General features: G+C 43.6%; 1 protein-coding gene across 3 annotated transcripts in view; it reads right to left on the bottom strand.

Annotated features, from left to right (window-relative positions):
• Window positions 1-16,135, bottom strand: part of SGPP2 (sphingosine-1-phosphate phosphatase 2) — a 146,547-nt gene that overhangs the window by 23,946 nt on the left and 106,466 nt on the right. The gene's annotated exons all lie outside the window — the stretch shown is intronic.

Raw genomic sequence — 16,135 nt, 5'->3', positions numbered from 1 at the left:
AACTTATGACAAAGTTGATACTTCAGTTAATAGAAAAAGGACAATATTTTCCATAAATAATGCTGAGTATATTAGGAATTCCTGTAGAATAAAATGGATCACAAAATCAATTCCAAGTAGACTGTAGATCTAAATTAAAAAAGGGAAATAATAAAAAACTTTTCAAACTAAGAGACTATCTTCATGTCCTTGGGATAGGCAAAAATACCTTAATGACACAAAAAGTTGTAAACACAGGTAAAGGTTGATAATTGGAGTGTGCTAAAATTAAGAAACTCTATTCACTTAAAAGACACCACTGGTAGAGTAAACAGGCAAGCCAGAGAATGAGAAAAAGAAATTTGCAATACATATATCTGGCTAGGAACTCACCAATAAATCAATAAACAGAAGAAAAACGATCCAATAAAAAAATGGTCAAAGACCAACAGACACCCCACCAAAGAGGATATATAAATGACTCAAAAACGTTTGTGTCAGTTACCCGAATGACATGAATAATGTCATTATTCATCAGATAAATCAAATTAAAAGCACACAGATTCTGCTACACACTCTCTAGAATGGCTGAAATGAAAATGACACATATTAGCAAGGGATGGCAAGGATGAGGAGAACTGGAGATCTCATACACAACTGTAGAGCATAAATTAGTACAATTCTTCAGAAAACCCAACAGTACATCTGAAAACTGAGCATACGTTATGATACAGCATTTTTTTCTATACACATATTCAACCATAAAACATATATATATATATATATATATATATATATATATTTGCACTAAAAGGTACATTAAAGGAAGTTTAGCATCATCTATGAGAGCATCAAACTGGAAACACCCCAAATATCCATCAGTGATAAAAGAGATAAATCAAATGTGATACAGCTCTATAATTTAACATTATACAAGGATTAAGAACTAATGAACTCAGGCTACATATAGTATGGGTGCATATCACAAACAAAATAGTAAAAGAAGCCCAGTGCTGAAGAAAGCATACTGTAGAATTCCATTTACATGAAGTTTAACTGAGGTATTGTGTCAGAGATCTGGGGACTAGGGTTTTGGGGAGATACGGAGGGGAGGACACTGGGGACTTTAAGATACTGGTACTCCTGTATTTACGGTAACCCAGGGGGTGAGTCCTTGGGCATGCTTACTTATCTCTCCTATCCTCCAAGAATTATTTACACACTTATACCCAAGAACCAGCTATCAGGTTTTTTATTTACGAAATTCTCAAGTCCACTAGGAACTATGGAATTTCCTTCCCTGGCTACATCATCATTACATTCATTAGATGATGTGTGTGAAGCATTGAAGCAGCATTAACTTCAGATACTCTTCTTCTAAGAACTGGTCCCTCAAAGAGCCTTAAAGTTTCACGCCACTGACCACTACTCCAAGGTCCCTTCTTACATATCAAGACACCTGCCATATTTAACTCTGGGCATTCTGGGAGCTGTCCTGGCTCAATGGGCTATGGATCCAGCATTGTCACTGAAGCAGCTTGGGTTGCTGCTGCGGCACGAGTTCAGTCCCTGGCCTGGAAAATTCCACATGCTATGTATGGCAAAAAAAAAAAAAAAAAAAAAAAAATCAATAACAAATTAAAAAAAAAAAAAAAAACCAAACAACTCTAGGAGTTCTAGAATCTCCGAGATGGAGCATCCATGCCTGCACAGTATTTACCGTTGCATGACACTTTCTATTAAAATTTCCACAAGTTTATTCTTACAGGCAAAACAAAATTAAGTTGAAAAAGAATATTAGATACATGATCTCACCTGGTCTCCTATAGTAAATGCAATATTCACACAAGTGGCTGAATCTTGTCAAATCTGACTTAATAAAATACAAAGAAATAAAAGGAAAAGACTGATTTATGAACAGATAAAAGATGATATCCATTACAATCCACTCAACATTTACTGTGCACTTCCTGTCAGGCACTCTGTTGGGAATTATGGGCCATACAAAGGTGAAGAAAATAAGATTTTCAGCCTCAAGGGGCTCACAGTCTAATGGGACAGACAGACACAAATATAACCAGTCATATGTTTATATCATAGCTTGCTCTTACTGCTATGAAAGTGATACTTACATGTTAAAATGCTAGCTGGCCTAAGACACTCTGAATGAAAATCTCTTGTGTCCTTTTATCCACTGAAATAGAAATATTTGTCTTTAATGTTAAAAGAAACCCATGTCAGGAAATTCACATTCTTGCCTTTTCTGTTGGTGAGATGTCTAGCTTTCCCTAGGACACCCACTTCTAGGAAATTATCCTAAGCAGAGTTGCCCACAGTATGCTTAGAGGAAACTAGATGACGATGGGAAAAGGGACACCAAAGCATGATGGGAATTGTCAACTGGCACCTTGTGTGCCTTTCCACCTCCCCCTGAACTTGAGATATGGGAATGGTAAAAACTGCATTCCCTTGGCTCTTTTGGAAATCAGGTTCCATCATGCAGATGCACTCTTGAATTTGGGAAGTGGCAAAGAGGAGGCAGTTACCCTCTTCCTGCTGTTCCTGTGATCCAGCAACATCACGGGATTGTGAACTGCAGCAACAGGTCTGAAGGATATAGCTCCTAGGTTTTCAGAGGCAACAAAGGCCATCACAGTGACTCCAGCCTGGTGTCCCTCCATCTGGGTGGTGAGTGTCAGAGGCTGAAATTGCATCCTGTTGGTGACAAGTCCCCAGCAGTACTCTGACTTCTGGTTGACAGCCTTGGCAATGGGCTCTCCCTGCTTATCAAGCCGTTCCAACATTTTGTAAGCACCAGGTCCCCTGCCTTAAATTCTACTTTGTTTAAAATATTTTCTGCTCTAATATAAAGTCTTGAGTTTTTGTTGTTTTGTTGCTTTCAAATGAAATTCTATTGTTCCGCTAGCATTTATCAAGCATCCATTGAGAGCTCTAAGGGAGGAGTCCAGAAACATACAAAGCAGGAAAAAGAAAGCGATTTGTAATTCAGAAATTTCCGAGGCAATAATAAGGAGCTGGCCAGATACCTGCAATGCATTTTAAAGTAAATACTTGGAAAATGGGCTTTACCAATATGACTAAGGCTCCTAATCAACAGACTTTGAATTAATAAGGGAGATTCTCTTGTGTGGGCCAGATCTAGTCAGGTAGACCCTTTAATGGAGTGCCTGGTGCCTTTCCCAAGGTCAGAGTTGTCCTGCTGGCCTTGAAGCTACTGTGTTGTGGGAGGCTTATAGAGGGGCTCATGTGGCAATGACCTCTGCAGCAGGTTCTCACCAATGGTGAGCGAGAAAACAAGGCACCTGTCATACATATGCAAGAAAATTAATTCTGCCAACAACCTTGTGAGCTTGGAAGAGGACCTTTCCTTTCCAACCCCATGGCATATAGAGTTGCCGGGCCAGGCATCAGATGAGCCACAGCTGCGACCTACGCCGGATCCTTAACCCACTGTGCCGGGCCAGGGATCAAACCTGCATCCCAGCACTCCAGAAACAACAATGATCCTGTTGCGCTGCAGTGGGAACTTTCCAGTTAACATCTGCTTTTTTTTTTTTTTTTTTTTTTTTTTGGTCTTTTTGTCCTTTTAGGGCCACACCTGCGGCATATGGAGGTTCTCAGGCTAGGGGCTGAATCGGAGCTGTAGGAGCCAGCCTGCAACACAGCCAAAGCAATGTGAGATCCAAGCTGAGATCTGTGACCTACACGATAGCTCACGGCAACGCTGGATCCTTAACCCACTGAGCGAGGCCAGGGATAGAACCTGTGTCCTTGTGGATGCTAGTCAGTTTTGTTTCCGCTGAGCCACGATGGAAACTCCTCCAGTTAACATCCTGACTGCAGCATTCTAAGACCCTGAGCATAGGACCTAACTAAGCTGTGCCAGACTTTTTACCCACAAAAACTGAGATAGTAAATGTGTGTTATTTTAAGCTAAGCTTGTAGTAATTTGTTATACAGCAAAAAGTTAAAAAAAACTAATATAGCATATTATTCAGAAAAAAAGATAAAGTAAGCACTTAGAATTTCCATGACTGGATTAAATGGGATAGAGCCTTGGGTAAGCAATGTTATACTGGTTTATTTGATTTCAAATGTTTGGGAATTTCTACCTACTACTGTGCCTTGGGTTGAGGAGAGCCAGAAGACTTGTCACAAACTGCTTAAAGAATCCTTTTTTCTCACCAGAGACTCTCATGGGACAAGGATTTTACGGAAAGTTGTGCAAAATGTACCAGAAAGAAGTATCTGCTTTTTTCACTCAATGATATATTGTAACAGATTTCTGTGTTTCAAAGTTTTTCTTAAAACTGGAGGTTTTTTAAGCCTTTATTTTTTCTACTAGTTGCATTTCTCTCCCTCTCTCTTCCCCTCCCCACCCCGTCTTTCTCTTCTATTTTGGAGTATAATTTAGTTTTTAAATTTACACACACTAGTTTACAGTTCTATGAGTTTTCAACAGATGCAGAGGCTTAGGTAACAGCCACAACCATCAGAATACAGAACAATGGTGTCATCTTCCCAAACCCTCTCATGCTGGTCCTTTCCAGACAAGCTCCCCCACTGCCTCAGCTCTGGGCAACAACGGATATTTTCTCCATCACTGTAAGTTCATCTTTTCCAGACATCATATAAATTAATCATGCAATACGTAGCCTTTTGTTCTGGCTTCTTTTTCACTTAGGATAATTCAAAAGAGAACTATCAAAAAAAGAAAACCATCATATATGTACATATATTCAGCCATTAAAAAAGAAGGACGTCCTACCTTTTACAACAACATGAGTGGAACTTACAAGTCATTATGCTAAGTGAACTAAGACAGAGAAAGACAAATGCTATACAATCTCACATGCATGTGAAATCTAAAAGAAACAAACGAATTCCTAGAAACAGTAGAATGCTGACTGCCTGTGGCTGGGAGGTGGGGAAAATGGGGAGATATTGGTCAAAGGAAACAAACTTTCAGCTATAAGATGGATAGGGTTACATCGTGTAACCATGGTGATCTAATGGATGGCATGGTAGATACAATTAACAAACTGTATTATTTACCTGAAAGTTCTAAGAGAGTAGATTTTAATGTTATCGCCACCACCACCACCACCAACAAAAACCACAAGGTAGGAGTTCCCGTTTTGGCTCACTGGTTAACGAATCCAACAAGTAACGGTGAGGTTTCGGGTTTGATCCCTGGCCTTGCCCAGTGGGTTAAGGATCCGGCGTTGTTGTGAGCTGTGGTGTAGGTCGCAGATGCGGCTCGGATCCTGCATTGCTGTGGCTCTGGTGTAGGCTGGCAGCTACAGCTCCGATTGGACCCCTAGCCTGGGAACCTCTATATGCCACAGGAGCGGCCCTAGAAAAGGTAGAAAGGCAAAAACAAACAAATGAACAAAAAACCACAAGGTAATTACGTGAGGGGATAGAGGTGTGGGTGTTAACAATTCCATAATTATCATTTTGCAGTATATACGTGTATCTAATTATCATATACCTTAAACGGATATATGTTCTAGATCAATAAAATCTCAATTGACCTAGAAGAAAAAAAAGAAAAGAGAGAGAACCAGCCAACGTACTGCATGAAACAGCAGTCTGCTGCTCATTATTGTGGAGTGTAATCCATTTATGGACACACCAAGGTCTGTTTATCAACTCACTGGTTGAAAAGCACCTGCGCTGTTTCCAGGTTTGAGAGATTATGAATTTAATAAATATTTAATTACATAATTTTTGGCCATACCCACTGCATGCAGAAGTTCCCAGGATAGTGATTGAACCCATGCTACAACAGTGACCTGAGCTGCAGGTTTGATCCCCAGCCCAGCACAGTGGGTTAAGGATCCGGTGTTGCTACAGCTGTGGTGTGGGTTGCAGCTGTGGCTCAGACTTGATCCCTGGCCTAAGAACTTCCATAGGTCATGGGTGTGGCCCAAAAAAATTATATCTCCTTGTAAATACAGGTGGAAATCATTCCTTATGTTTACTGGACATTTTTACTTCTTTTGGGAATTGCCAGTTCTTGTCTATTGGTATGCTGGGGCTTTTGATTATTGATGCCTTACATTAATCCTTTGTCTATCACTAAATACATTTACGCTTTTAATGTTGACTTTCAGTTTTTTATACATAGCAGCTTTTAAGAAATGTATAAAATTCAAAAAAATATAAAATTTTTTATATGTCTTCTAATCTTTCCTTTTGTGAATTATGCATTTAATAGCATGCCAAGAAAGATCTTTTTCCATTTTATGTTTACATAAATTTCACTTACATCTTATTTCTACTTTTTCCAAATGTTTTTTGAGACAGCACGCAGAATGTAGAAGGCTTCCTGGCTTAGGCAGCAAAGTCTGCTTGCCTGAAACACACTAGATCTGCTTCTGCCTTCAGGGCTGTGAACCACTGATATTAAACACATAGGATTCTTCTTTTCTAAGGGGTGTATCTGCCTTCTGAAGAAGGTAAATAGTTTATTGAACTAGATTGAATTTTTTCCTATGATTGGATTTGGTGCAGAAATAAAACTTTACTTGCCAGTTTCAAAGGTTAGTTGAGGAATCACCACAAACCATTTCATCTCTCTTTCCTTTTGTTCCACTAGTAGGACAAATTAGTAACAACCAAGAGAGTTGCAATAAATATAAAGTGCCAGCGTGTGTCAAGATTTTCAGGAATGTCACAGCAGCAGAGAGTATTATGGCAGAAATTTGTGTATGTATTTTCCCAAGAGGCCAAAGAATCTTCCTAAAAAATCATGTAGAAGTTCCTGTCATGGCACAGTGAAAACGAATCTGACTAGGAACCTTGAGGTCGTGGGTTCAATCTCTGGCCTCACTCAGTGGGTTAAGGATCTGGCATTGCCGTGAACTCTGGTGTAGGTCACAGACATGGCTCGGATCTGGCATTGCTGTAGTTGTGAGGTAGGCCGGCAGCTGTAGCTCCGATTTGACCCCTAGCCTGGCAACCTCCATATGCCACAGGTGTGGCCCCAAAACCAAAACCAAACCAAAACAAACCAAACCAAACCAAACAAAAATCATGTAACTAAGTGGGAAGGAAAGTCTGATTCATTTAACAAAAATTTATTTCATAAACACATTTTGAAGACAGTCCTCTTTCTGTAATAAGAAGCACATAATATAAGCTTACAGAAAAACTTCACCCCTCAGTGAGATTGTAGCACACTGAAAGATACCAAAAAGCAAGAACCTAATAAAAGAAACATAGCCACTGGCTTCTACAGAAGGTTTAATCCAATCCCCTACTCGTATTTTATCAGTAACTGGGACTCACTAGAGCACAGATGCAACCCACAGTAGTGCTACACCTCAGATCTGTGCTCTGTCTCTGACCATGCTCATCTTCATGTATTTGGGGAAAGGCAGTACAATCTCAAAACAATCTGGACTTTTAAGCATGTACCTGACCTCCCTCTTTAGCAATTTGGGATATACAAGCACTCCTGTGTCCCCATGGCCACCCCGTCTGCCCAACTCATTCTCCAGGCACCACCTCTGCAGCTGCAGACCTGGTCCATTTGTCTTGGCTTCCCAGCCACTGGGCTCAGAGAGTTCTCTGGCCTCCCTTCTAGTCAGGCTAATTGTTGGTTAATTGTCACACTCTTGATATGTGTGTGTGTGTGTGTGTGTGTGTGTGTGTGTGTGTGTGTGTGAGATAGAGAGAGAGAGAATACACCCTACTGGAGGGAAGAGCATTTGATGTTCCAGATCACAGAATGTTAGAGGCCGCGCAGTTTTCATTGCAGCAGGAAGGACATGAGTGGCTTCTGGTCTGAGGCAAACTGGCCCAGTCCCAGACTACGCCTGCTTCAGTACTTTATGGCTTGGCTCACTGCCCTGAGGGACCTCTGCTCTGCCTGATTCTGGGGCTTTGGCAACTTGTCTTTGTACATCTTCTGTGGGCTTTACGCAAGGCTCAGTCCAGCCCCTGCTCCTGGATTTAGGGCATTTCCGGTAACCTACGCACCTGGCACTCACAGAACAGATGGAAAACTGTGCCCCAGTTGGGGCTTTTTAGACAGCACTGAGAAAGAAGATTAAAAAAAAAAATTAATTTGCCTATGTTTGTTGTTAGGAATACATACCATAAGTTCTTTCTGGAAATTGTGTGAAATCCTAACTTTGGTTCAATTATTACAAAAGCATAAAATGGTTTCCCTTTGTATTATCCTAACAAATGGCTGTATATTATCTTACAAATGCCTCCTCTGGTGGTTTGACTACTATCAATTTATTTGGTCTTAAAAACACTCACATAGAAGTTTCCTTCATGGCGCAGCGGAAATGAATCTGAGTAGGAACCCTGAGGTTGTGGGTTTGATCCCTGGCCTCACTCAGTGGGTTAAGGATCCAGCGTTGTCATGAGCTGTGGTGTTGGTTGCAGACACGGCTTGGATCTGGCATTGCTGTGGTTCTGGCGTAGGCTGGCAGCTAGAGCTCCGATTAGACCCCTAGCCTGGGAACCTCCAGGGGTTCGGCCCTAAAAAGACAAAAGACAAAACAAAAACAAAACAAAACAAAAAAAAACAATCACACACTACAACAACTTGAAAAAACGGGGGGTGAGGTGGTGGTGAGTGTTTTACCATGAGTATTTATTACTTTTGAAACCAGAAATAATCCTCTATTTTAATGAACGGGTAAAAATATTTCTCTCCAAGGTAAAAAGAAAACAATGGACATAACAATGTGGTGACTGGTGCTTAGAAACACAACCAAGTTCCCTTTTTATCTCAGTAACTAACTTATCCGACAGAGTATAACAAAGCAGAGCTTTATTGGATATAATTTATATTATAATTAGCTTTCTTCTCTATATTAAGTAAGGCAGTTTGAAGTAAGTTTTTTTAAAAAGTAGGTTCAAAGAATTTGAAAAAAAAACACACCAAAAATGCTCTCGTCCAAAGCCAGAACATTGTTTTGTGTGGTCTGCAGATAATTTAATATTTGAGAAACCTTTTCAACATCCTCCAACTCTAACCAAAACTAAAGCAATACTTAGGGGAAAAAATAAATGAGTAAGCAAATAAGACCTAATATCTATATAATTATCCAGAGATCAAACAATTTAGGGGCAATAGAATAGAGCAGTATTTCAGCTAATTCAAGTTCAAAATAATGGAAGATCAGTTCACTAATCGAAAAACAACAACCACCATTCTGGCTAATTTAATTGTTAATGTATTAGGGGTGACTACTTTATCAGTTAAAAGACAAAGTCAATTCTGTAGAAGTTGATTAATTTCAGGCATTAGAAACAGTAGAATCAGCCTTCTTTTTTTTTTTTTTCCTTCTTTTCTTTGTTTTTCTTTTTATACCCACACCTGCTAAGTTCCCAGGCCAGGGACTGAATCAGAGTTGCAGCTGCAGGCCTACGCCACAGCCATGGCAACATCGGATCTGAGCCACATCTGTGACTTACACTGCAGCTTGCAGCAATGCCAGATCCTTGACCCACTGAGCAAGGCCAGAGCTCGAATCCATACCCTCACAGAGACAACATCAGGTCCTTAACCTGCTGAGCCACAACAGGAACTCCCAATCAGCCGTCTTGATTTTCTCTAGTCCTCCTTTCCCCACAAACACAAATATACACAATGTAAATACTGTGTACAGGAAAAGGCACAAATGCAACAGTAGGAAAATGCAATGATGTCAATTACAAAGTATATCACGGGTGCTTTGCCTGCCAGCTTTTTCTGGCAACAGATTTTATTTTGGAGAAGAATCCTTCTCACATGCCAGTCCTAGTCCTAACCATCACTGCCAATCACAGCCCCGCCTCACACAGGCGGGCTCCGGACCCAGCTTGTCCAGTCACAATCCCCCGTACTCTTTGGACAGTGTTTGGTACAACGAGAGGCTCATAATTCAAGCCAGGCCAGTTTTTCTCAAAGTCTTCCACTGGGATCCTTTCAGGAGAAAAACAGAAAAAATTTAAGCCCTGGGTCCCACCTCAGAGAGAGGGCAGCCCAAGAGCAAGGCTCCACCAGGTGGAGAGATGCAGAGATGACCTTGAGAAAGAGTGAGGAGATGCCAACAAAGATCTAGACTCGGGGCCCCACTCTCCCGGAGGCCACCTGCACCTCTGCCCTTTCTACACTGAGCTTATGAAAACCAATCTATTTCCTTTCAAGCTTAAGCGAGTTTGAGCTGGTTTCTGTCTGCATTCAAGGCGTCCTGACTCATGCATGTGGTAACCACCTGAGTTGGGGCATTCTCCATTGTTGCGAACTCACTGGGTTGTTTTCCCAGTTCTTGTTCTCTGAGCACTGCCTTTGCACCCCACAGGGGGACTTCCAGAGTCCTGTTTCTGCTCTGTGACCCCATTCCCCTGCCAGGCTTCCATGTCCAAGGGCAGTGCCCAGTGCAATCCAAGTTTCACGTCTCGAAGGGGAGGTTTCGGTATGAGAGAGAGGTTGTCAGGAGCTGGGTTTAGTGCACAATGGCATTCTAAAGGGAGGGGAAGGAGTTTCCGATGTAGCACAACAGGATTGGCAGTGTCTTGCGAGCGGTGGAATGCAGGTTTGATCCCTGGCCTGGCACAGTGGCTTAAGGAATCCGGTGTTGCTGCAGCTATGGCTTAGGTTGCAACTGCGGCTCGGACCTGATCCCTGTCCTGGGAACTCCATATACTGTGGGGAAGCCAAAAAAGAAAAAAATAAAATAAAATAAAGGGAGGGGAAGATATATATGAGGCTTAGTTGCTTGGCCCCACCTGTGTGGGAGTCCATGGGCTACCCCACCTTTTCAAGATATTCAACCCTCTCTTTCTCCCTGCCCCCTGCAGCTGGCTGTAATTGGTTTTCTTTTCAAACCAAGAAAACATGAAATTATACAACAGCATCAGCCACGTCTCTGCACTGCCAGGACATGGGTTCGAGCCCTGCCTGGCACAGCGGGTTAAAGGATCAGAGGTCACAACTACAGCTCAGATCTGATCCCTGGCCCAGGAACTCCCTGTGCCACAGGGCAGCCAAAACAAAACAAAACAAGAAATTAAAAGGAAATTTCGATAACCAATTAAAAAAATATTATACACCAAAAAATTGCTTCTATACATCATTGGCTAGGATGCTTTTTTCTATGGCAAGTGTAAGCTTTCAGTAAAAATAAGCTTGGGCAATAAGCGATAGGCAGCCTAAAGGTGGGGTGGCCCCAGGTGTTGTACAAACAGCAGCTCTGGCATGTCATAAGGGTCCTCACTTTTCATTTCTGTGTTTTGCCATCAACCGCGCCGATCTCTCTCGAGGTGGATTCCTCCAAAGTCCCCAGTTGGGGCTGTGTCATCCTTCACACTCGGCAGCAGATGGAAAAACGACTCCGGAAATGGAAGAGCCTCCTCAGATTTGCAAACAATATCCTGGCAGTGGCTTAAGGACGGTTTTTGTTTTTTTTTTTTTTTTGTCTTTTTGCTATTTCTTTGGGCCGCTCCGGCAGCATATGGAGGTTCCCAGGCTAGGGCTCTAACCAGAGCTGCTAATCGGAGCTGTAGCCACCGGCCTACGCCAGAGCCACAGCAACATGGGATCCGAGCCGCATCTGCAACCTACACCACAGCTCACGGCAACGCCGGATCGTTAACCCACTGAGCAAGGGCAGGGACCGAACCCTCAACCTCATGGTTCCTAGTCGGATTCGTTAACCACTGCGCCACCACGGGAACTCCTAAGGGCAGTTTTAAAATACCTTTAAGAGTCAGAATTAATTTGACTTGGTGATTCCCTGGCCGGTGGGTATGGGACGGGAGAAGATAGGCTGGGGTGTTTTGTACTTGGGCGTCTCCATAGACAGAAGCCAGGTCAGAGACGGTTTGGCCGGTTAGTGACAGGGTGTGCAGGTTCAACGCCTCCTTGTATTTCATCCAGGCCTGCCCAGGAGTCAGCTGGAGCCCATCCAGAAGCCTTGACATCACCGCAAACCACTCACCTCTGACAGGAGGGATTTCTTAAGGGGCGAGATAAGCAAATTCCTACGCTAAGAAACTGCTCTTCCTCTTTCCGCAGGGGAGAACCATTTACAAGAAGCAGGCAGCCACAGGAACCTTTTGTGAGCTTCCTAGCTGTGGGCGATTAGAGCAGTTCACGATGTGGACACAGGGGGCGCCAATACAACACCGGCTCCACCTTCCTTCCACCTCTTCTCTTGTTCAGGCTGATACTAAAGAACAGTCTAATCAATGGTTCTCAACCCTGGCTGCACGTTAAAATCAACGGAGGAGCTTCGAAAAAACACAAATGCTCATCACACGATACATTCTTTTATGGTTAAAAAAATATAGCATAACACTTACTATCTTTATTTTTGTCTTTTTTGTTGTTGTTGTTGTTGTTGTTGTTGCTATTTCTTGGGCCACTCCTGCGGCATATGGAGGTTCCCAGGCTAGGGGTCGAATCGGAGCTGTAGCCACTGGAATACGCCAGAGCCACAGCAACGCGGGATCCGAGCCGCGTCTGCAACCTACACCAGGCTCACGGCAACGCCGGATCGTTAACCCACTGAGCAAGGGCAGGGACCGAACCCGCAACCTCATGGTTCCTAGTCGGATTCGTTAACCACTGCGCCACGACGGGAACTCCACTATCTTTAAGTGTACAGTTCAGGGGTACTAAGTACATTTATTGTTGTGCAACCATCTCCACTATCCACTTCCAAAACTTTTTCATCGCCCCAAACTGCAACTCTATGCCCATCAAACACTAACTCTCCATTCTCCCTCCGCTCAGATTCTGGCCACCACCTACTGTTTTGTGACTTTGTGAATCTGACTGCTCTAAAAACCCCCTATAAGCAGAATCATAAAGTATTTGTCCTTTGGTGACTGGTTTGTTTCACTTAGCATGATGACAAACTTCAAGGTTCATTCATGCTGCAGCGTGCGTCAGAATTTCTTTCCGGTTTAAGGCTGTGGAATTTTCCACGGTATGACTGTGTCACCTGTTATTTATCCATTTGCCCATCAGCAGACAACTCAGATGGCTCCTACCTTTTGGCTATTGTGAATAATACCGCTGCTATGAACACAGGTGTCCAAACATCCCTGAGTTGTTTTTTTTTTTCCCCCATGGGATTTGAATGTGCCGCCAAAGTTGGGAACCACTTGTGTCACAGTCCCTGGAGACTGTGAGGGGTCCAGAGGAGAGGCATGCCACCTTGGTTGGCCTGGTCCAGCTGCTCCATGCTGATGACAATAGTCATCAGAGCCAGTAACCAGCAGCTGGTAGGTCTGTCTCCACCAACAGACTCGGACATCCAGGAAGGTGAGGGAGGTTTTCTTCACCCCAGTATCCTCCAGATCTAGCTCCAAGCCTGTCACCCTGCAGAAGCTTATTCAGTTGCTGCTAAATGAAGATGACTGCTGATGCATCACTTAACTTTGTCTTGCTATTAAAACCAACCATTCCCTTCTGCTACTAGAAATTACGTACCATCAGACCCTGGGCCATCATGCCTCTGGCCCTGGAACCTGACTCGGACCTGGCCCTGAGTCAAGGTCTCAGATCTTTTTCTTTTTTTTTGTCTTTTTTTGTCATTTCTTGGGCTGCTCTCGCAGCATATGGAGGTTCCCAGGCTAGGGATCTAATCGGAGCTGTAGCCACCGGCCTACACCAGAGCCACAGCAACGCGGGATCCGAGCCGCGTCTGCAAACTACACCACAGCTCATGGCAACGCCTGAGCCTTAACCCACTGAGCACGGCCAGGGATCGAACCCGCAACCTCAGGGTTCCTAGTTGGATTTGTTAACCACGACCGGAACTCCAAGGTCTCAGATCTTTATGCAACAAAATCACCTGTGTGAAGGGAGTCCTGGACGGTGATGGTGGAGAGGTTGGGGGTGGCAGGAATAGTTGCTACTACCCCTTGTTCCAGTTCCTTCTGGGACAGATGCTCTCAAATGAGTGGGGGGGGGCCCATTCCTTGCATCCCAGAGAGAGGTCTAAATGATCTTCCCCACAAATTTCTGCTTTCCCATCGCAGGACCCACTTTTAAAACTAAAGACAGGAGTTCCCGTTGTGGCGCAGTGGTTAACGAATCCGACTAGGAACCATGAGGTTGCAGGTTCGATCCCTGCCCTTGCTCAGTGGGTTAACGATCCGGCGTTGCTGTGAGCTGTGGTGTAGGTCGTAGACGCGGCTCGGATCCTCCGTTGCTGTGGCTCTGGTGGAGGCTGGCAGCTATAGCTCCGATTCGACCCTTAGCCTGGGAACCTCCATATGCCGCGAGAGCGGCCCACGAAATAGCAAAAAGACCAAAAAAAATTAAAGACAGACATGTAGCTGGATTTTTATGGAGGTGGGTTTTCCGTGCCCTCTATTCACGTCTGCAGTTCCACATGCTCATGTTTACTTTGGTTTTAATTTTAACCTGCAGTCCTGAGATCATTTTTTATTAAAACCTGTGGAAATTAAAAAGTAGCCCAAGATAAAAGAAATAAATACCCGAACACTCAAAAGAGTTCTGCTTCGTTCCAGAGTTAAGTCTGGGGATGTATTTGGAGAGAACCTCTTTATAATGAGGAGCAGGGGTGTAGCAAATTGAGAATGCTTTCCTCTCCTTTCCCCCTTTCATCTTAGAAGCCATGAGACGCACTGGGCAGCGGGATGGGGGTGGCAGGAACGGGTCTTGGTAGGTAGATGATAAGCCTGACCCCTAATTGCTCCTGTCAGGGTTTCAAGATCGGGGGGCCCCCTTGCACTCAGGCAACCCTCCAGGATCAAGATGAGTCGAATCAGCAAGATCATTCCAATGCAGGGTTAGAGCTGGACTTTGTTTCAAACGTGGATTATCTTGTTCACCATGGAAAAGTTCAGCGTTGATTCTGATTTGTTAAAGTATTGCACTAAAATCATTTATCCTGATTCCTGAGTTGTTCGGTGACTCTGCAGTTTCGTGCCTCACTTTCCTCACGCTAGGTCCACCCCTGACTCCACTCACCTCCCTGCCTTCCTTGGAGTTAAAACTTGTTTCTCTAAGAGGAAAGTGTGATACAGCTCTCTGATGCTTCTGCAGCCATAAACTTTCTTTCCCTGCTCTCCACCTCTGCCTATTCCAACAAACTCTTTCCCTAAATCTGTTCACCTCTTCTGCCCCCCCTCCCATCCTTGTCACTTTTCCCCCCGGGGGGACCAATATCAGGCACCAGAAGGAGAGACAAGAGGGCCAGTAAAGGCTGGTCCTTCCCTCTGAGATCTTTTGCTAACGAAGTTTTTGAGCTTCCTATGGAAGGTAGCACAATTAGCCAGGGCCTGTTCCTTTTTAAAGAAATCTTTCTTGTACCAATTATGATGATAAATAGTGCCCGTGGTAAACCATGGCCAGCCTTATGCTCTGGAACACCAAGACAGCTGGCTGGTACACTAGGAAACAGAACTGAGTAATTTTAACTGTGCTAATTGTGGCAGCCCTGGAAAAAAATTCCTAATATGGTAAAAAGGTGGACAGCTCTTCAAAGACAAACCCAATATGGAAGGAAGCAAGCCCATGATTCTGGGCTATTTTAAGCTAATGGGATTTTTATCCTGCAAAAGCAGCTGAGATTCCCAAATTTCAGGCCTGTGTCTATGAAGACCTGAGTGGAGAGCTTCATCCATTTATTCTCCATCCGGACCCTGGGCGTTTTTCTGCACTGCTTTGCTGCAGCATCAGTAACCCAGCATGAGAAATGACCTGCATCTTTGTTGCCATTCTAGCCAATCTTTAAAGTTATAAGGACCCAGTCCAGCTCAGCCTCCTTGATATTTTCTTTTCTTGTGTCTTTTTATGGTTGCGCCCACAGCATATAGAAGTTTCCAGGCTAGGGGTTGAATCAGAGCTACAGCTGCTGGCCTACAGCCACACTACAGCCACAGCAACGCCAGATCCCAGCTGCATCTTCGACCTACACAACAGCCCACGGCAATGCTGGATCCTTATCCCATTGATCAAGGCCAGGGATCAAACCCACAGCTTCACGGACCCTGATTGGGTTCATTTCCGCTGAGCCACAAAGGAAACTCCTCCTTGATATTATCTTAATGATTCATTACTATTATTATACATGTGCCATAAGATAGAACTACTTAATTCATTGGCCTCATGGGAAATATAATTACTATGCAAATAGCATTATAA

Source organism: Sus scrofa, chromosome 15, assembly GCF_000003025.6.
Source record: "Sus scrofa isolate TJ Tabasco breed Duroc chromosome 15, Sscrofa11.1, whole genome shotgun sequence".
In the NCBI taxonomy this organism is placed as follows: Eukaryota; Metazoa; Chordata; class Mammalia; order Artiodactyla; family Suidae; genus Sus; species Sus scrofa.
Note: the sequence above shows the minus strand (reverse complement) of the source record. Positions and strands in the feature narration are given on the sequence as shown.